Source organism: Nomascus leucogenys, chromosome 5 (genome assembly GCF_006542625.1).
Source record: "Nomascus leucogenys isolate Asia chromosome 5, Asia_NLE_v1, whole genome shotgun sequence".
Classification (NCBI taxonomy): domain Eukaryota; kingdom Metazoa; phylum Chordata; class Mammalia; order Primates; family Hylobatidae; genus Nomascus; species Nomascus leucogenys.
In genome coordinates, this window is record NC_044385.1 from 63,995,401 (window position 1) to 64,016,288 (window position 20,888).

Below are 20,888 nucleotides of genomic sequence, written 5' to 3' on the forward strand. Positions count from 1 at the left end.
CTCTTATATTAACAAAGGCCCACCAAGTCTTAACAATATCCCATGTAGCAAGACTCCCATTCTGTTAATTGGTACAGTCTCTATAGAGGGCAACTAAAAAAATATTTCTTTGACCAACCAATTCCACTTTTAGGCATCCGTCCAACAGATATATTATCTCATATTTTAAAGAAGAGGCCAGGCACAGTGGCTCACGCCTGTAATCCCAGCACTTCGGGAGGCTGAGGAGGGTGGATCACAAGGTCAGGAGTTAGAGACCAGCCTGGCCAACATGGTGAAACCCCATCTCTACTAAAAATACAAAAATTAGCCGGGTATGGTGGCGGGCACCTGTAATCCCAGCTACTCAGGAGGCTGAGGCAGGAGAATTGCTTGAACCCAGAAGAGACTGCAGAGCGCCAAGATCACACCACTGCACTCCAGCCTAGGCAACAGAGCAAGACTCCGTCTCAAAAAAAAAAAAGTAGAAGGATATTCATGGTAAAATCAAAAGATTTAAACAATCCAAATGTCTCAACACACAATGGATAAAATTAATGATGACAAAGACATACAACAAAATACTATGCAGCACTTCGAAACAATGAAGCAACTGTAAATGGACTTACATGCTAATAAAGATCAACCACACATACAAATTAAGTGTAAACAGCAAGGTATAAAACAATGCATAAACGCACCACACACAGTATCTCTGGATAAACGCCCAAGAAAATGACAACAGTGGTTTGCCTCTAGGGAAGAGAATTGTGTAGATGAATCAGAGGGAAGAAGAGTGAGTTTTCCTTCTCACTGTTTACCCTCTTCTACCTTTTAAAGTTGGTATCATATGCAAATATACTGGGATTTGATTAGGGTTTCACTGAATTTAAGAGATTAATCTGGAGACAAACTAAACATTTTTACATTATGGAAGTCTTCCCATTCAGACACTGGCACATCTTTCCATTTAAAGTTTTCTTATATGCCCTATGGTAAGGGTATCCAACCTTTTGGCTTTCCTGGAAAGAACTGTCTTGGGCCACACATAAAATAAACGAATAACTGATGAGCTAACAATAACAACAAAAATCCAAAAAAAAATCTCACAATGTTTTAAGAAGGTTTACAAATTTGTGTTGAGCCACACTCAAAGACCCCCTAGGCAGCACGGGACCTGCGGGCTGCGGGTTGGACAACCTTGCCCTATGGTATTGTGTTGGTTTTTTTTTTTTTTTTTTCTGCCTCAGCCTCTCTAGTAGCTGGGACTACAGGCGTGCACCACCACGCCCAGCTAATTTTTGTATTTTTAGTAGAAACGGGGTTTCACCATGTTGGCCAGGCTGGTCTTGAACTCTTGACCTCAGGAGATCCAGCTGCTTCGGCCTCCCAAAGTGCTGGGATTACAGGCAGGAGCCACCACGCCCGGCCCCCCTATGGTATTGTTTTATAGTTTCCTTCATTAAAGTCTTGCATACTTCTTGTTATAGTTATTCCCATTTCTTACAAGAATAAAATGGATTTCTCCATTACATGAAAAAATTTATACAGCAAAAAAAGATACCATAAATATATATACTTGTAGCTGGGCGCAGTGGCTAACGCCTATAATCTCAGCACCTTGGGAGGCTGAGGTGGGCGGATCACCTGAGGCCAGGAGCTTGAGACTAGCCTGGCCAACACAGTGAAACCCCATCTCTACTAAAAATACAAAACTTAGCCAAGCCTGGTGGCGGGCACCTGTAATCCCAGCTACTCGGGAGGCTGAGGCAGGAGAATCGCTTGAACCCGAGAGGTAGAGGTTGCAGTGAGCCGAGATCGCACCACTGCACTCCAGCCTAGGTGACAAGAGCGAGACTCCATCTCAAAAAAAAAAAAAAAAAATCGGTATAGATATATATAATTTGTAACAGCTATAACAAAGAATCGATACTTATACTTCAGAGGGAAGACATTAAATTTAGCTATTTGATAATATACAGTGTTGGGAAGAATGTGGAGGAAGTGGTGGAAATGCAGTTGGTATAGTGGAATAATGGAGGGCAATTTGGCAGTTATCTATTAAAATATATAATATGCATATATACTCTGACTCAGGAATTCTTATTCTCAGAATCTTCCCTAGAGAAAACACTCTTAAATCCGAAGAAAATCCAAGTATATTCCTTGCAGGATTATCTATAATAGCAAAAAATTGGAAATAGACTGTCCATCAAAAGAATGTCTAAGCTGTATTATATCCATGCCATTAAATACTTCATGACAGTTAAAAAGGAGATCTTTCTGTAGTAACTCTTAAAGACAGCTAAGACATACCACTAAGTGAAAAAAAAAAAGTTGCGAAAAGATATTTATACTATACATGTTTTTAAAAGGCATACACAATATTACTAGATAATTCTTAAGGGTAAATGTAATACACACTAAAGTGATATTCTTAACCTTTGGAGAATGGAGACAGGGACCAGAAAATCAAAGACAGATAACGTAAATTATGTATTCACATTGCTTACAATTTAGCCACCAATCTGTTGAACATATCTTTATTAGATACCTAAAACAAAGCTAGTCTGGCTTTAGAAAATGATAGGAACCATTTAATTCATGTACTCAGCTATAAAAAAATCCATTCAAGGGTTATGACAGAGTATAAACAAAAATCCCTTTGATCTAATAAATACACGAATAAATCAATTATTTCATTCAGGAATCTCTAGGGTGTAGAATTTCTAGAGGTAAGAAATAATTTCTTCTCTCCCATAGGACCAAAATTCAACTACAAGGTACTTTCTAGTAATTTTAACTTTCTTTGGGGATCTCATCCATTCCCATGATTTAAAATAATACCCTAATACCCCTAAACTCCTTAATTTATCTCAATCAAGATGTTTCAAAACTCCAAACTGCCTACTCTCTACATGTAGTTTTTTTTTTTTTAACTTACTCTATCCCCTTTTATCTGTACCTCTTCCAGTTTTTGCCATTTCACGATGTTTTGTGTCTAGTGACTCAGTAACAGAAATCTGGAGGTCATTCTTAATTTTTTCTCCTTTCTTCCCCTACAGTCTGCAATCATCAAGTGCTTATCCTACTTCCAAAATCAATCTCGAAATTGTCCACTTTTACCCATCTCTACTACTATCCTTCCTGCCTGAGAAGTCCATCATTTTTCTGCTGGAATACTGACATTACTTACTGTATTCCCCAGAGTATCTAAAGAACTTCTTAAAAATGAATCAGCCGGGCATGGTGACTCACGCCTGTAATCCCAACATCTTGTGAGGCTGAGGTGGGCGGATCACCTGAGATCAGGAGTTCGAGACCAGCCTGACCAACATGGAGAAACCCCATCGCTACTAAAAATACAAAATTAACCTGGTGTGGGGGCACATGCCTGTAATCCCAGCTACTTGGGAGGCTGAGATAGGAGATTCGCTTGAACCCTGGAGGCAGAGGTGGTGGTGAGCCGAGATCACACCACTGCACTCCAGCCTGGGCAACAAGAGTGAAACTCCATCTCAAAAAAATAAATAAATATATATATATATATAAATAAAAACTAAAAATGAAATCAGACCACAACAGTCACTTCTTATGTGGCTTTTCAGTATACTTAGGAGAAAAGCCTACAATTCTTCCCCTTACCTGTATGTAATATTTCCGTCTGATTTGATCCCTACCTATAATCTAGGTTCACTTTCAGCCCTACTCTTCCCCACCTTGCTCATTAAGCTTCAGCTAAACTAAACTAAGCCTTCTTTCAGGCTGTGGAAGAGTTCAAGCTCCTCATCTCAGGATTTTCCTCTGCCTGAAAGACTCCTTTTCACGCTTCCGTCTATTCTCTGCTTAAATGTCACTCTCTCAAAGAAAAATCCTCCTGCGTCAAACACTCCACTGATCCATCACTGGTCTCAATTAGGTGTCTCCTGCTACAATCTCAGATCATACTCATTTCCTCAGCTGCATTTATCCAATTTGCAGTTATGTTTGTTGATCTGCAATCTGTAACCCCCAGAAGACTGCAAGGTCCATGAGGGCAAAGATCTATGCTCTTATTGCCTTACTGTATCCTTGAACTTAATAAAAGCCTGGCCAATAAATATTTACTGAAGGAATATTTTTCCTTAACAAATAACCTTTCTGGGATTTGAGGATGCCTTTTTTTTTTTTTTGGTTTGAGGTTTCTACACTCCTCCCTGACCCACACTGAATTCTGGCTCTCTCTCTTCTTGTGTGCATAGGACAATCACTTCACCCCCAAGCCCATTTCCCTGCTATAAAATGGAAAATTAGAATAACTTCCTCAAAAGATGAAACAAGCTAAAATATAATTATCTCTATCCTTTGTCTTTGGTCGTAATTTTTTTTACTTCTATATTCATCTGCGTAATTACAGTTAGTAACATGACCTGATTTTAGTCCCTAATGAAAGGTTATCATACCTTATCCCTATCATCCCCTTTACCAAAGAAGCTAAATAAACCCATACTTCCTTCTCCAAACATAGTTTAAAAACTACAACAGCAAAAATAAACTTCAACTACACACGTTAATTTGGAAACAAATCATCAAACATTCATTTATTCTGATGACCACTTGTTGGTATTCCAAATCTATGATCTAGTGTAATGAATGTTTTTGATAACAAATTTTCCATAACGTTTAAACAGATGGAGTAGAGGGCTTTTAAAAAAACATTACCTTCTTTACGTGACTTCAAATGTTCCATGATTAAGACCTCATCTAACCTAAAGAAACAACAATACTTGCATCAATAAGCAAATGAGACCACAGATCCAATAAGGTAGACTTCAGGTACTAAGAATCTATTTCTCTCATACAGACTATTACTAAGTAAAAATCTCTTGCCTCTGTTTTGTAAGACTCAAAACTCTTTTTTAACCAGCATTTTTTTCTTGATATGTTCAAATGTTTCAGATTGCTTTAAAAAAGAAAAAAAAAAAAAGTCAAAGGAATACAGAGCACAGAGTATCAGAATTTCCTTATTAGACAAATTTCAGAAAATAAAAAATCTTATCACTAACAATTCAATAGCCTTTTATTTTTTAAATTGTCTAGTAAATAAAGTGAGCCTGAAGCAAAGAAGGCAACCCTCAATAAATCTTAACTAAAGAAGGCAGTCCTCAATAAGTCTTATTTTGCTGATATCTTTTATTCAATCCCTTCCCTTCATATCTTGAGTTATACTTTTGCCTCTGAATTTCATCAGACATCTAACACAATAACTACCAATTATGAAAAACATGCTTGACAGCACTCTCATCACAAGTTCCTTGAAAAGACCTTATACTATATTATGACCCCATTTTACAGTTGAGTAAATTACTCTGTACAATCAAGTAAATCTCTGGCACACAGCTGTAGATGGCACACGCAAAGTTTGTACCTAAAAAGTCCACATACCTTTCATTATACCACATTATCTTCCCATCAGCTAGAACTAAGACTAGTGAACTGGCCTAATAAACTGATCACTAGAATTCAAACAATCAGCTAAAGACTTCTGCAACGTAAGGATAGGGAACGGAAAACAAGGATGTCAGACAGCGATGAATATGTCCATTGTTGATAGTAACGGTATATATGCAAATTAGTGTGATGACCAGGTGGAAAAATCATAAGAATACATTTTAAAGTTTAAACACTGGTCTCAAGGGGAATGGAATTATGCGGGAACTCTCATTTTCTATGTCACATATATTTTTTACTGCATAAAGATATTAAGGGAATTTGCATTTCTCTGATGGCCAGTGATGATGAGCATTTTTTCATGTGTTTTTTGGCTGCATAAATGTCTTCTTTTGAGAAGTGTCTGTTCATGTCCTTCACCCACTTTTTGATGGGGTTGTTTTTTTCTTGTAAATTTGTTTGAGTTCATTGTAGATTCTGGATATTAGCCCTTTGTCAGATGAGTAGGTTGCAAAAATTTTCTCCCATTCTGTAGGTAGCCTGTTCACTCTGATGGTAGTTTCTTTTGCTGTGCAGAAGCTCTTTAGTTTAATTAGATCCCATTTGTCAATTTTGGCTTTTGTTGCCATTGCTTTTTGTGTTTTAGACATGAAGTCCTTGCCCATGCCTATGTCCTGAATGGTACTGCCTAGGCTTTCTTCTAGGGTTTTTATGGTTTTAGGTCTAACATGTAAGTCTTTAATCCATCTTGAATTAATTTTTGTATAAGGTGTAAGGAAGGGATCCAGTTTCAGCTTTCTATATATGGCTAGCCAGTTTTCCCAGCACCATTTATTAAATAGGGAATCCTTTCCCCATTGCTTGTTTTTGTCAGGTTTGTCAAAGATCAGATAGTTGTAGATATGTGGCATTATTTCTGAGGGCTCTGTTCTGTTCCATTGATCTATGTCTCTGTTGTGGTACCAGTACCATGCTGTTTTGGTTACTGTAGCCTTGTAGTATAGTTTGAAGTCAGGTAGCGTGATGCCTCCAGCTTTGTTCTTTTGGCTTAGGATTGACTTGGCGATGCGGGTTCTTTTTTGGTTCCATGAGATACCATCTCACACCAGTTAGAATGGCCATCATTAAAAAGTCAGGAAACAACAGGTGCTGGAGACGATGTGGAGAAATAGGAACACTTTTACACTGTTGGTGGGACTGTAAACTAGTTCAACCATTGTGGAAGTCAGTGTGGCGATTCCTCAGGGATCTAGAACTAGAAATACCATTTGACCCAGCCATCCCATTACTGGGTATATACCCAAAGGACTATAAATCATGCTGCTATAAAGACACATGCACACGTATGTTTATCGCAGCACTATTCACAATAGCAAAGACTTGGAACCAACCCAAATGTCCCACAACAATAGACTAGATTAAGAAAATGTGGCACATATACACCATGGAATACTATGCAGCCATAAAAAATGATGAGTTCACGTCCTTTGTAGGGACATGGATGAAACTGGAAAACATCATTCTCAGTAAACTATCGCAAGGACAAAAAACCAAACACCGCATGTTCTCACTCATAGGTGGGAATTGAACAATGAGAACTCATGGACACAGGAAGGGGAACATCACACTCCGGGGAGTGTTGTGGGTTGGGGCGAGGGGGGAGGGACAGCATTAGGAGATATACCTAATGCTAAATGATGAGTTAATGGGTGCAGCACACCAACATGGCACATGGATACATATGTAACAAACCTGCACATTGTGCACATGTACCCTAAAACCTAAAGTATAATAAAAAAATTTTAAAAAAAGATATTAAGGGAATGTTTTATTTTTATAACCAAAATATTCTCTAAGAAGTGTCCTTCGTGATATGTGTATAATTATTCATTTCTGTTTATTACCTATTACACTTTGTTTATATTTACTCATTTATATGACTACCTCCCTGAACTGAACAGTGAGAACTTACATGAAAAACACACATAACACACTTCCTACTTGATTTTTTCTTTTTAAAATGGCTTTTAAGTCCAGGCTTAATTTTTATTTTGTTCCACATGCCAACAGAAATTTCTCAAGTTTTTGCAAAATGAGCAATGTCATCAGACTGAGCTTTACGAAAATTTAATCTGGCTACAATGGAGTCAATAACAGGAAGAAATTGCCTTGTAAATAATTCCGTTTTCTAACAGACTAAGGTGAAAGTTAAAAAGCAAAATAAGAGAGAGCTAAAGATGACAGTAAAGGACACTTAAAGGTCTCAACATTAGAAAGTCTAGTGAGGGGAGGCCTGGTGTGGTGGCTCACGCCTGTAATCCCAGCACTTTGGGAGGCTGAGGTGGGCAGATCACCTGAGGTCAGGAGTTCGAGACCAGCCTAGCTAACATGGTTAAACTCCATTTCTACTAAAAATACAAAAAAATTAGCCAGGCGCGGTGGCGCACACCTGTAATCCCAGTGCACCTGTAATCCCAGCTACTCAGGAGGCTGAGGCAGGAGAATCGCTTGAACCCGGGAGGCAGAGGTTGTAGTGGACCGAGGTCACACCATTGCGCTCCAGCTTGAGCAAGAAGAGCAAAACTCTGGCTCAAAAAAAGGAAAGTCTAGCGAGGGGAAGTGAAGGAGGTCGTCATAACTATGAGACCACATTAAGCCCCAGAAGTAAAAATTTTAAATGTTACAGAATTAAGACCGAAAGAAGCAGTTAAAAGATTTGGCAATTAAGTCACTAGTGACCTCAAAAGAGCAGATTTGTTATAGTGTTGACAGTGCAGATCAGACAGCGGATTTCTCTCTAAAAGTATAGGGAAAAGAAGAAATCGTTAGAAAAAGATGCAGAGATTCTGGAGGATAAAGCATTTTTATCTCGATGAAGGATAAAGCACTGCAGACTAATGAAAAAGCCAGAAGAGGGAAGTCGGTGAAGAGAAACATAGAAATTCTTCTAGTCATTACCAGATGAGCACACAGTAAGTTTACCATACCAGGTGGTGGCAGCAAATTCATTACGTTTGGTCCATATAAACAGACAGTTTAAGAATTGTAGCTGCTATTAACTGAGCACGTACTATAGGCCAGCTGCATACCCTGTATTATTTTTAGTCCTCATCTCAACAATCTCAGGAAACCAGGCATTACCATACTCATTTGTTAACTGACTGAACTACAGCTCAGAGGTTACATGACTTGCCTGATATCGCAAACTGGTAAATACTGGAGCAAAATTGTTTTTAATAGTTATATTAAAGCATAATGTACATGTAGTAAAATTTACTTATTTTAAGTGAAAGGTTTGATAAATGTATTAAATGTATATACTTACGCAACAATCACCACAATCTAGTTTTATATAACACTCTATCACCCCAAAACTCCCTTCATGAGCAGGACAGATTTAAGCCTGAATCTGTATGACTCCAACTCATGTCATGCTACAATGAGAAAGATGGCTTTTTTTGGCAGAAAATTTGCAAAATTAAGTCATTATCCTTCCAATCTTCCTTAGTACTCACTAGTTCCCTTTCCATGTGAGGCCCTTATATATCTCTAGAACCATACTCACATATCATGATCTCACCAAATTCACAAGTTTACTGTACTTTGGAAACATACCCCCTAAAAGCACAGTATAATCAGACTTTTATATAGGATGCTATTACAGATACTGTGGTCTTTTTTTAAAAAAAGCAAAAGGAGTTAGGAAAAGGAAAGACAAATGAACAGGTAAGTCCAGGAGGAAGACTGAATGAAAACAGAAGAGTAAGGTCCTTAAAAGGAAAATGTGATATACAAATAAAGAGAACATGAAATAACAGAGAGTCTGTGCTATGGAAGAGAGACTAACTGGAACAGAAGCTTCTCTTCCATAAGCAATGTAAAACCGTACAGAGGCATAGGATGGAATGACTTCCTAGGCAGGAGTTAACATTTATTTGGCTAAGAAACAGGACTATACAATATTAAGACAGACAAAAATCAAAATAAAGTGAGACAATATTCATAGTAAAGTTATAAAGCTAAAACCTGTTAAATTTTATAATAATGATTTTCCTGTAACTAATTAAAACAAGTGCAAATTTTTCATTAGGTAAAAAAACAAGCAGGCTGGGCGCGGTGGCTCACAACCATAATCCCAGCACTTTGGGAGGCCCAGGCAGGTGGATCACCTGAGTTCAGGAGTTCAAAACCAGCTGGCCAACACGGTGAAACCCTGTCTCTACTAAAAATACAAAAATTAGCCAGGTGTGGTGATGCACACTTGTAATCCCAGCTACGCAGGAGGCTGAGGCAGGAGAATTGCTTGAAGTTGAACCCAGAAGGCAGAGGCTGCAGTGAGCTGAGATCATGCCGTTGCACTCTCGTCTAGGCAACACAGCAAGACTCCAGAGGCTGCAGTGAGCTGAGATCATGCCGTTGCACTCTGGTCTAGGCAACACAGCAAGACTCCGTCTCACTCAAAAAAAAAAAAAAAAAAGAATTCAGATACCCTATCAGGGCCAGAAATAATTAATATGATTAAAATAAGATATGATAAGCCTGGAACAAAAAAAAGTACAAATCTAAACAGGAGGATAAAATAAAATTTTCATTTAACTTATATTTTCACTTCCACCCAAACCTTTCCTTATTTCTATAGAACTAGAAACACAATTCACTAAGTCTACATGAAATGCTCTTCCAAGCAGAGCCAAAGAAACTGCTAGCCCATAATTAACAGAACACATCTTTTATGACTATCTAATATATAACAGGTGTTGTAACATCCAATTTGTTGAATCAGTCCCCTGTTTATTACCCTGAACATTCTGTCTAGTCCAACTTGATATTCCAAGAAATACTATTCTTCCTAGGAAAAAGACATACCTCTTTGAAATGAATGATTATAAAACTGTTCCAGTATTAGAAGAAAAGTCATTTTTTAATGTTAAGTAACAAAACCCAAAAATTTAGTTGTCAATTCTTACACTAGTAAGTCCAGAGATGGTATCCAGGTGACTATGGCAGAGAGTAATATACACATGTATGGCTATAAAGTAAAAAGAATTTGTCTCACTGTATTATAGCCACATTTTACAAACATTATTCTGTCTGCAACTTCTAACTGTGCATCCCAATGTTACTTAAAATAGCTATGTATTTTTCTTATCCAATCTAAACGCATGGTTAGAGAGAAATAAGTTTAATGCAAGAGTTTTAACAGATCTTTCCCAACATTTTTATATGAAGTTGCAACAATTAATTATATTCCTAGTAAATTCATCCTGAAAGATTACAATTTAACATTAACTTGTAATATGAAAAAACATTTTTATGGATAAATTTTTTAAAACTCTTTAGACTAATTTATAAATTCACAAAAACTAATCTGACCTGGAAATTCACTAGGAACACTTAGAGAGAAAAAAAAAAATCTGGAACCCTCTGAAAAAGAGAGAAAAACCTAATCCTTGGCAGCCTATTGACATTAAAGAGAAGGGTCTAAATTAAGAATAAACAAAAACAAGATAACTTATACTAATAAAACATAAATGTGCAAAAGTTTTTAAAAACCCAACCTACTGGCTGGGCATGGTGGCTCACGCCTGTAATCCCAACACTTTGGGAGGCCAAGGTGGGAAGATCGCTTGAGTCCAGCAGTTTGAGACCAGTCTGGACAACAACGCGGGTCCCTGTCTCTACAAAAAACCGACTTATTAAACCTGCATTACCTATTTATGTGAATAATCAGTTTATTTTATTTTTTTTGAGACGGTCTCTCACTCTGTTGCCCAGGCTGGAGTGCAGTGGCAGGATCTTGGCTCACTGCAACCTCCACCTCCCAGTTTCAAGTGATTCTCATACCTCAGCCTCCTGAGTAGCTGGCATTACAGGTGCCCACCACCATGCCTGACTAATCTTTGTATTTTTAGTAGAGACAGGGTTTCAACACATTGGCCAGGCTGGTCTCGAACTCTTGACCTCAGGTGATCCACCCACCTCAGCCTCCCAAAGCTAAGATTACAGGCATGAGCCACTGAGCCCGGCCAACCAGTTTACTCTTACGTCATTTCTTGAAATAGCAAACATGAATACTTATAGAACATTAATCAAATCAGTACAACTAAAACTCAACAGCTATACCCTTCTTTCAAATTAAACAGCATTAATTTTTCTTAAAATTTATTACTTCTAATTTTCAATGGACTGTTATAAAGTTAAAAATAAAACAGTACTAAGAACAAATCCCAAAGTCATACTAATCAAGTGATTTTGCTAACCTCTCTGCACATCATTTTTTAAACTCTTTAAGAGTTTAAAAATGTTTATGAAAATTCCTTCTGCAGCTCCACAGAAGTGCTTCAAGTATTGTGTAAAGCTTGATCTAAAAAAAATTAATATATCTTAAAATATGCACAAAAACAACAGATATGTTCAAATGTGTTATAATCCAAATTTTAACACATTTTAAAATGACCAATTCATCTTGTTGCCAAGCATTTGGTGATGACCATAAAGATCCTTTTCATATGTCTATTTCAGTAAGAGACATCTAAGACTACGAAGCGACTTATTTAAAAAAACAGGCTGCAAATATAAAAATGTGCAACTCCAACTACATAAAAAAAAAATTCTTGCTGGTATACAACCAAAATAAAATATGAAAATAAGCTGCAACGGTTACTCAGATTGCTGCACTCAAATTCATGGATTTATCCAACAGCAATTTTTCTCATTGACAACTTTGTAAGTCTTATATATTGGAGACCTGCATTAGAACTCTTTGATCTGGATACTTGAAAGTCCTGTTCACTTCTATGCTTTGACAGGAATATAAGAAAATTAACCAACTGAAGTGTTTTTAAAGGAGGAAAAGGCAGGGAGTCAAAGCAATTTATTTCTTCCCTAAATTGAAATGCCCTACATAAAATACTATTTGCGAATCCAATGAGAGAAAACACTTGAGTTTGGGTTCTCCTTGCATTCGCTAAAAAAATCACATGCAGGCCAGCACGGTGCTCATGCCTGTAATCCCAGCACTTTGGAAGATTGAGGCGGGCGGATCACCGGAGCTCAGGAGTTCGAGACCAGTCTGGCCAACATGGTGAAACCTCGTCTCTACTAAAAATCCCCATCTCTACTAAAAATACAAAACTAGCCAGGTGTAGTGGCACGTGCTGTAGTCCCAGCTACTTGGGAAGCTGAGGCAGGAGAATGCTTGAACCCTGGAGGCCTCCTCGGAGGTTGCAGTGAGCAGACATTGCGCCACTGCACTCCAGCCTGGATGACAAAGAGAGAATCCGTCTCAAAAAAAAACCAAAAAACAAAAAACGAAAAAAAAAGGCTGGGCAAGGTGGCTTACGCCTGTAATCCCAGCACTTTGGGAGGCTGAGGCAGGCGAATAACTTGAGGCCAGGAGTTCGAGATCAGCCTGACCAACATGGTGAAATCCTGTTTCTACTAAAAATACAAAATTGGCCAGGGGCAGTGGTGCACGCCTGTAATCCCAGCTACTTGGGAGGCTGTAATCCCAGCTATTTGGGAGGCTGAGGCAGGAGAATCACTTGAACCCAGAAGGCAGAGGCTGCAGTGAGCCAAGATCGCATCACTGCACTCCAGCCTGGGCAACAAGAATTAAACTCCATCTCAAAAAAAAAAAAAAAAAAAAAAAAAAAATAATATATATATATATATATATCACATGCAATTTGAATAGCCCAGTCTTCTCATAATAAACGACATTTATTATGATATATATTAATAATAGTCAAATGGGATGGAGACATATTAATGCTAGAGAGACAGAAAATACAACATTTCTAATTATACCACGCCTTTTGACACCAGAGTTTCAGCATTTCATACCTATTCTTCCCATCACATTAATACCAGAGCATCTGATTGAAGGCAAAGATTCACTTTGTCTCAAATGTATTAATATTAAATTTGTACACCTCTGTACCTCAAACAAGGGAAAAATACAATAAAACTGGAAAAATAAAAACTGTTGTTCAAAGATAATATAAGCTCTGTATCCACACAGAAGTTAAAAATGTTCATATGTCAGCGTATATGTCATACTTGAGTGATTCAGGGTTGTCTCACCACATGAGATACAAAAGCCCAGCCCATGGAAGAGTAGGGACCACTTTACATCTTCCTCCCAACAGTTTAAAAGGATAGGTGGGAGGGAATAGTTTATTATAAAGGATGCACTAAAGAAATATGCCATAAATATGCAAAGTATTTTTAACTGTCAAAATACTTTGTAAATAGATCTAAAAGCACTTACATATGTTCCTACTGTGTAATAAAAGTACTTATTTAGTCAAGGCCAATTAAAAATCATCAGGTTATCTTCATCTTACTGTCTAGCACATAACAGCATCACTAGTTGCTGTTTTTAAGTAAAGAAATGTTCAACTCTAAGCTAAATCGTTAAGCAAAACAAGAACCATTCTGGTATTATGTAAAAGCAGCACTGCTTTCCGTTAGTATACATATGTTGACATTACAGAAAAGTATTGATTTTACATTTTTTATGTTCCTCATCTCCAAATATCTACTAAACACAACAAACTATCAAGCTTCCCCATCAACGTAACTAAGAACAAAGAAAAAAAATCCTAGAAAGATAAATCTTTTGTGAAAATATGTGGCGATAAGCATCATCCATCTATTTGAAAGATCTAATCTTTGACTCATTATATTTGAATGATCTGATACCTGAGATGAACTTCAAACTCATTAGAGAAGTTATATTCATTCAAGTTAGCAATATTTAGAAAAACAATTACAGACTGTAAATTGTACAGACACATTGAAAAAGAGACTATGTTAATTCTGATCCAAACAGCCCGTTAGTTTTGAAACAAGGCAGTATAAAAATCTAATTGATAACTGTGGTTATCAATATCACTGGGTTTTCATGATAATTACTTAACACATGTTAAAAATTAGTGTGGGCACGTATTGATAATTTTAGAATGTGAATGATGGGTACATGGAGGTTCAGTACACTATTCTTATTAGTAAAATTTTAAGTTTCCATAATAAATTAAAAAAAAAAAAAACCTTAGAATTGGGCTAGCATACAATAAGTGCTCAATACATGCCATTCGTATTACCCTGTGGGCTACTTGCTAAGATTAAAGGAAAGTGTCCCGGACTGTGCCTAGAATTATGTATATTTAATACAAGTTACTATTCTCACATCATCCTTCACAATGCATATTCAGCAAATGCTTATCAATTAACTATTTTTTGAACCATGTGGACTGAATACTTAAGCGTAAATAACTCATCTCTGACAAGTTACAATATCAACTGTCAATGGGCTCCAGAGAGATAATGTGCCCAGAGTGCTGACTTCAGACTACTTGGTGAACAAGATAGTACTAGAGGAGTTGACTCCATCCCTTTCGTAAGCAAATACATGAAAAAGATCTAGCAACTCATGAGCCATAAGTGTCAAAATTTGTGTTTCCAATAGACATAAACAAAAACATAAATGATTTTTTCTATGTTTCCAATTCCTTCAATCAATTAGCCATTGTTTAAGGCAGAAAAAATGTTAAGGTTGCATGCACAGCATTCAACAAGAAATAACTTTAATTCCCATTTTGGAACTCTAGAGGGCACCAGAAATATGCCCTCCTTCGCACCACCCCTCCTCCCGGGTAACGTGAGCAGCTGCAGAAGCCCGTCGTCTGGTTGCTGAGGTTGGTATTGCAGCAGCAGGAGCGATGTCTGCAGCGGTGGAAACAGCAGCGCCCACTCCCAGCTGCCTCACCAGCCATTACCCAGGCTTCGCCCTGGGGGCAGCTGCCACCCAAGGGAAAGCTCCTCCCCCTCAAAACAACGGGGAGGGCCAGGTCCCATAGCTGAACCCCTACAACCTGACAATGTCCTCTATTAGCAACAAATTAGGGGCAAAGGACTCACAATGGGGGTGTTTTCCTCCTCACTTTCTGCCAAGGATGCACCAGACAGGGCTGAAGGCGATTCTTGGTCCTGGGATAGGAGGAAAAAAGAAAAATGTATCAAAAACACACAACCTGGTGGGAGAACCCAACCCTTTCTGCCAGGAGGAGGCAGAGAAGGGAATAAGAGGTCAAGGAGGTTCGGTCCTTCTATTATTACCCCCACCATGCGCACAACAGCCCCCTCCTGCGTAAGTGGGGCAAAACAGCGCAAAATATATATCTGGGGCCAAAACCCATGTGAAAGGCAAAATCTGGAAGGGAGGGGGCCTAAGGACACCGAGGCTGCTCCCGGGAAGGGAGGGGGGAAGGGAAAACGTTGCCTCGACGCCAGCAAGGGATTTGTATTCCCTCCTAAATTTGCCCACCCAGCGTCATCCCCGTCACTCCAAGTACCAATTCAGAGGTAAGGGGCGGCTCACGTCACCGCTGGGCCGACATCGACCACATTTGCCCCAAGCAGTTGCCCTGGGCCCGAGGTTTGCCCCCCCCTGCAGTCGGCGACCGGCAGCGCTGCCTCCCCGTCCGCCATTAGAGACCCAGCCAAACAATACGTGCGGAGCAAGAGCCGCGCAGCGCAGCGCCGAGGAAAAGAAGAGCGAAGGAGGGGACCCGGCGGGGCAGAGGCAGCAGCCCTCACCCCTAAAAACTTGGGGACCTCGGCTCCGGTGGACAGGGTGGGAACGCGGCCCCGAGAGCGGAGACCCGGCCGGGGCGCCCCTCCCCCGCCCCCCGCAGGAGAGAAAGGAAAATGCCCCGCGACCTCCCCGGGCGGCCGGCACCCCCGCCCCGCCGTCCCGCCGCCCCGCCGGTCCCGCGACCCCCACCGCTGGCGGCCGCCTCACCCAGCCCTCCCGGCCTCGCCCGCACTCTCCCAGCCCCTCGGGCCGCACGCAAAGGCGCCTGTGACATGAGTGCAGCCCCGAGCTGCCCCCGAGGCCCCGACGCGGCAGCGGCGACGGCGGCCGCGCCGCGGGGTATTAATCCCGGGTCGGTGGGAGGCTCCGGAGGCTGCCCTCACCCATCTCCGCCTCCCAAGTCGCCTCCGCCTCCGCCTCCTCCTCCGGAGGCTGCGCTGCTCCCAGCCACCCCCACTCTCGGCGGCCCTGGACTGGAAAGACAGCGGGGATAAGCCTCACCCGGTTCTGGCTGCGGCTCCGCGGAACGAACCTCCCCTCCCCCGGCCCACCCCCCTTCGGCGACACGCACAACTCCGCTCGGTCCAGTCCCGGCTTTAGCGCTGGTGAGGAGGAGGAGGCGGAGGAGGCGGCGGCGCGGCAGAGCCCGGGGGAGGCCCCGCCCTCCGCGCGCTCACTGGCTGACAGGGAAGGCGGTGCGGAGCGCCTCGGGCACGCCCATTGGCTCCGACGGCCGTCCTTCAGGGCCCCCCCTCGGTGGGGTGGTCCGAAGGGCTGTCCGTCAGGCGCGGGCCACTCCCCCAGCCCTGCCGTTCCACTCCCGCCTCCGCCGGCCCTCGACTCCCGGCCGGGTCCCCTCCCCGCCGGTCCCCCGCCCCCACCCACCGGGTCTGCCAGGGTCAGGAGCCCGAGATTCGCTGCCCGCCGCACCGACCCCGCTTCGGTTCCTCGGGGCCCGGGGCTCTCCGGGACCTACACAGCCCGGGAGACACCGGCGGGGCCGCCTGCCCTCGCCCGAGCCCGGGCGCCCAGGCCGCGGCAGCGGTTCCCAACGCCTCTGCCCGAGGAGAGCCGCGGCCTCGATGCCCCAACGCCCTCCCTGTCCAGTTCCTTGAAGGCCCCTGCGAGGGGCGAGGCCGGGGAGGCGCTGGAGCGGGGCCGAATGGGCTTTCGGGGCCGCGGGTGAACTGGTGTCCTGACCGCGCTGGGGGCAGTGGAGGCCCTTCCACCCTCGCTGCGCCCCGTGGGGAATAGTCCCCCACCTCCCGCCATGGCTGCAGCAGGAGGAGACGACGTCCTCCATTTTGTCGGAACGACTGTGGGAACTTGGGACCCCCTAAAAACCAAACCCCGTGGGGCCGGGAAACTTGTCCTCGGGAAGCCCCGACTGGGCTCTGCCATTCGGCCAAGGGAACAGCCCCGGCTGCTGGCGTCTGCGTCCGCGGGGCCGTAGGGGACGGGCACGACGGTGGAGAGACCCAGACGCCGCTCCCCGCCTCCATCAACCAAGATGGAGGGAGCTGCGGGCTCCCCTAGAGCTGGGCTCCCACCGGTTGGAGGGGCTGAGGCCCGCCCTGGGGCGTCCCTGGGCGCCGTCGTCCTGTGCTCCGCAGCCCGGGGCGCTGGCCCTGCCCAGGCCTCTCTACCGCCTGCCACCGTCTCCTGGTCCTCAATGGTTGATGGAGGCTCCATGGAGGCTCCCTCCACAGCCCGCTCCATCGCGGGGCGCACTCGCTGCGGCCCCCGGGGGGAGCGGAGTCAGGGACAGACGGCGACGGGCGCCCGAGGAGGGCGGGCCTCACAGGCCACCTCCACGAGGGGTCTTCTCTTTTGTTCCTCGTCTACACCTACGTCTTCGGCGGACGTCATGGTGCTGAACCATTTCCAAGACTCACGTAAAGATGGAAGCGATGTCGCTTTCGTCTCGCCCTGGCGGTTCTTAGTGGGATTACAACTGAGGATGTTGGTTATTTTCCCACCCAAATGGATGGGCGACTTCTCAATTTCACAATTATCTGACACCATTGCCTATTAATAAACAGATATATGATAATACAGTTTCAAGTTCAACACAATATTGATGAACATGAAGTTTTTAGTGAAGTTAATCACCGATGAAAGACTGATGTGTAAACTAATAGACGCAACTTACAGAGGATAATCTAGTAGAAGTTGAATTCATTCACTCATTAAAAAATAAATCAAGTAGGCTTTCCACCTTGTACTAAATACCTTGAATACACTGTTCTCTTTTATTGAAAAAAGTTAATAAGATGTAATTGAACCAGTTTTTCAAAAAGTATCACTAACTTTTAGGAAACTTTATAACTAAAATTTTTTAGTTTTAAATACACTAAAATAGCCTAAGATTTTACATTACACAGTACTGTTTTAGACTGAAAAACTATCATCACAACAGAAACATCACAACAAAAACAGCCACTATCATCAGAACAAACATCCTCTACTACCAAATTGTAATAATTTGGTGAAAACTTACACCATCCGTTTTCTGCTGCCAGGTCCTATTGCAGTAGCTTCAGCTCATTGAATTTACATTTAGAAGAGTAGACTAATACTTCCAAATAAGCTCTGTGATAAACTTAAATGATAGATTGGGTTGCCAGTACTGTTCAGTTGGAGCTCTATACTGCTACTAATTCCCTAGTGTTATTGCTGTTTTATATAACTAATGAGCAACTGTGCTAATTATAGTATTTATTATTTACTTTTTAAATTCATTCAGGTACATTTGTCCATGTAACTCTTCATTGGTTTGCTGGTCTGATATCAGGGAGAATTTTCGTTGAGAATTTAGAACTGGGAAAAAAGTATTTGTCATAATGTTAAAAAGCAGACTTAATTTTACATAAAAGTAATTTTAAAAATAAATGTTTGAATGTTCATAACAGCATTATTCATAATTTCCAACATCCCTGAAATGTCCATGAATGATGAATGGATAAACAAAGTGTGGTACATCCATACAATGGAATATTATTCAGACCTAAAGAGGAGTGAAGTTCTGATATACACTACAACATGGACAAACCTTAAAGACATTATGCTAAGTGAATAAACAAGACACAAAAGACCACTGAATATTTTATTCCATTTATGAGAAATGTCTATAATAGGCAAATATGTAGAGACAGAAAGTAGATTACTGGTTGCCCAGAACTGGAGAAGTGGGGAGTAGAAAATGGTAGCTAAAAGTTATGAGGTTTTTTAATGGAGTGACTCAAGTGTTCTAAAACTGACTGAAATGATTGCACAACTGTGAATGTGCTAAAAACCTCTGAACAGCATACCTTAAATGAGTGAATTGCATGATATGTAAATTATATCTCAATAAATCCGCAACTAAAACTGTGTGTGTGTGTGTGTGTGTGTGTATTAATCTATTCTGTACCTGTCAAAAAGCATACCAGACATCCAAGAGGCAGCTGCAAGACATGAGCAAAAGACTTGCATTTCAAATATCTGGCCACTCAAAACCTCAGAAAGTTACCTTCTCTCTGAGTCCATTTCCTTATTTGTAAAATAAAGTAATAAAGAGTTGTTGTGCCTGGGCATGGTGGCACCCGCCTGTAGTCCCAGCTACTCAGGAGCCTGAGGCAGGAGAATCGCTTGAACCCAGGAGGCAGAGGTTGCAGTGAGCCGAGAACGCACCACTGCACTCCAGCCTGGGCAGCAGAGCAAGACTCCATCTCAAAAAAAAAAGAGTTGTTGTAAGGACCAAGTAACTTCTGTGAAAGTGATATAAAAGTGTTAGGTTTAATTGCATTTTGAAGACCAAGAGCTCACCGTTAATTGAGATGTAGTATAACTGACTCTGAGCACAGCTTAAAGATCCAGACTGCCCCCATCTGAATTCTGGCGTTACTCACAACTAGCAACTAGCTAGATGCTTTTAGTCCTGTGTAAGCTTCTCTAAGCCTCTGATCGATCGGTTCATCATGTGTAAATGGCATGTAGATAATAATTCCTCTTCCACAGAGTTTTTTAGGGGGTGAAACGAGCATACATGTATAAAACTTGCACCTCACTTAATACAGACCTCAGTAAATTTTAGTTGTTTTTATCATTCATACTTGACTCAATGAAATATTAGAAAAAAATTATAATATTCTACCATATTGATATCTCTACCACCAATACTATGCTACTGCATAATCCAAATAATAATAATAATAATTGCAGTAACTAAATCAAGTAGTCTTGGGGCCGGGCACAGTGGCTCATGTCTGTAATCCCAGCACTTTGGGAGGCCGAGGCAGGTGGATCACTTGAGATCAGGAGTTTGAGACCACCCTGGCCAACATGGTAAAACCCCAACTCTACCAAAAAATACAAAAATTAGCCGGGCAGGGTGGTGCATGCTTGTAGTCCCAGCTACTCAGGAGGCTAAGGTGGGAGAATTGCTTGAACCTAGGAGGCAGAGGTTGTATTGAGCTAAGATTGTGTCACTGCACTCCAGCCTGGGCAAAAGAGTGAGACCCTGTCTCAAAAAGAAAAAAAAAACAACGATATTTTAACAATGGAAACACTGAAGAAAATTTTCTACGAGAGAAGGAACAAAGACTGAAACAAGTTTAATATTACTTATTAATATATAAACATAGTACTCCTGGGTAGGCTGCTTCTCATAGGATTCAAAAATAAGAATTTTAAATAAAAATTGTTAGTTTTAAGTTGACATTTATAATTTGCTTATACTGAATGATGTTTGGTATTATAGCAACCAAAAATCCATAATTTTACTTTATCGTTGTGGAGAAAGGGTGAAGTTCCTTGGCCCTAGGATTCTTGGCTCCAGAATCCATGCTATTAACCACCTCATTATACGGCCTCTCTAGATAGCTTTCTCTTCATTCTT

At 41.4% G+C, this 20,888-nt stretch overlaps 1 protein-coding gene across 5 annotated transcripts in view; it reads right to left on the reverse strand.

The window, feature by feature from the left end:
- ZMYM2 (zinc finger MYM-type containing 2) overlaps positions 1 to 16,683 on the reverse strand; it is a 134,349-nt gene extending 117,666 nt beyond the window's left edge. For 2 of the 5 annotated variants that reach the window (XM_030813280.1, XM_030813278.1), the window contains exons 1-2: positions 16,511 to 16,683; positions 15,334 to 15,402 (exon numbers count right to left, since the gene is read on the reverse strand). The gene's annotated coding sequence lies outside the window, so the exon portion shown is untranslated. Of the gene's footprint in view, positions 1 to 15,333; positions 15,403 to 16,392 lie in introns of those variants that run through there. The other 3 variants (XM_030813277.1, XM_030813279.1, XM_030813281.1) reach the window with 2 other exon arrangements.
- Positions 16,684 to 20,888: the final 4,205 nt, after the last annotated feature.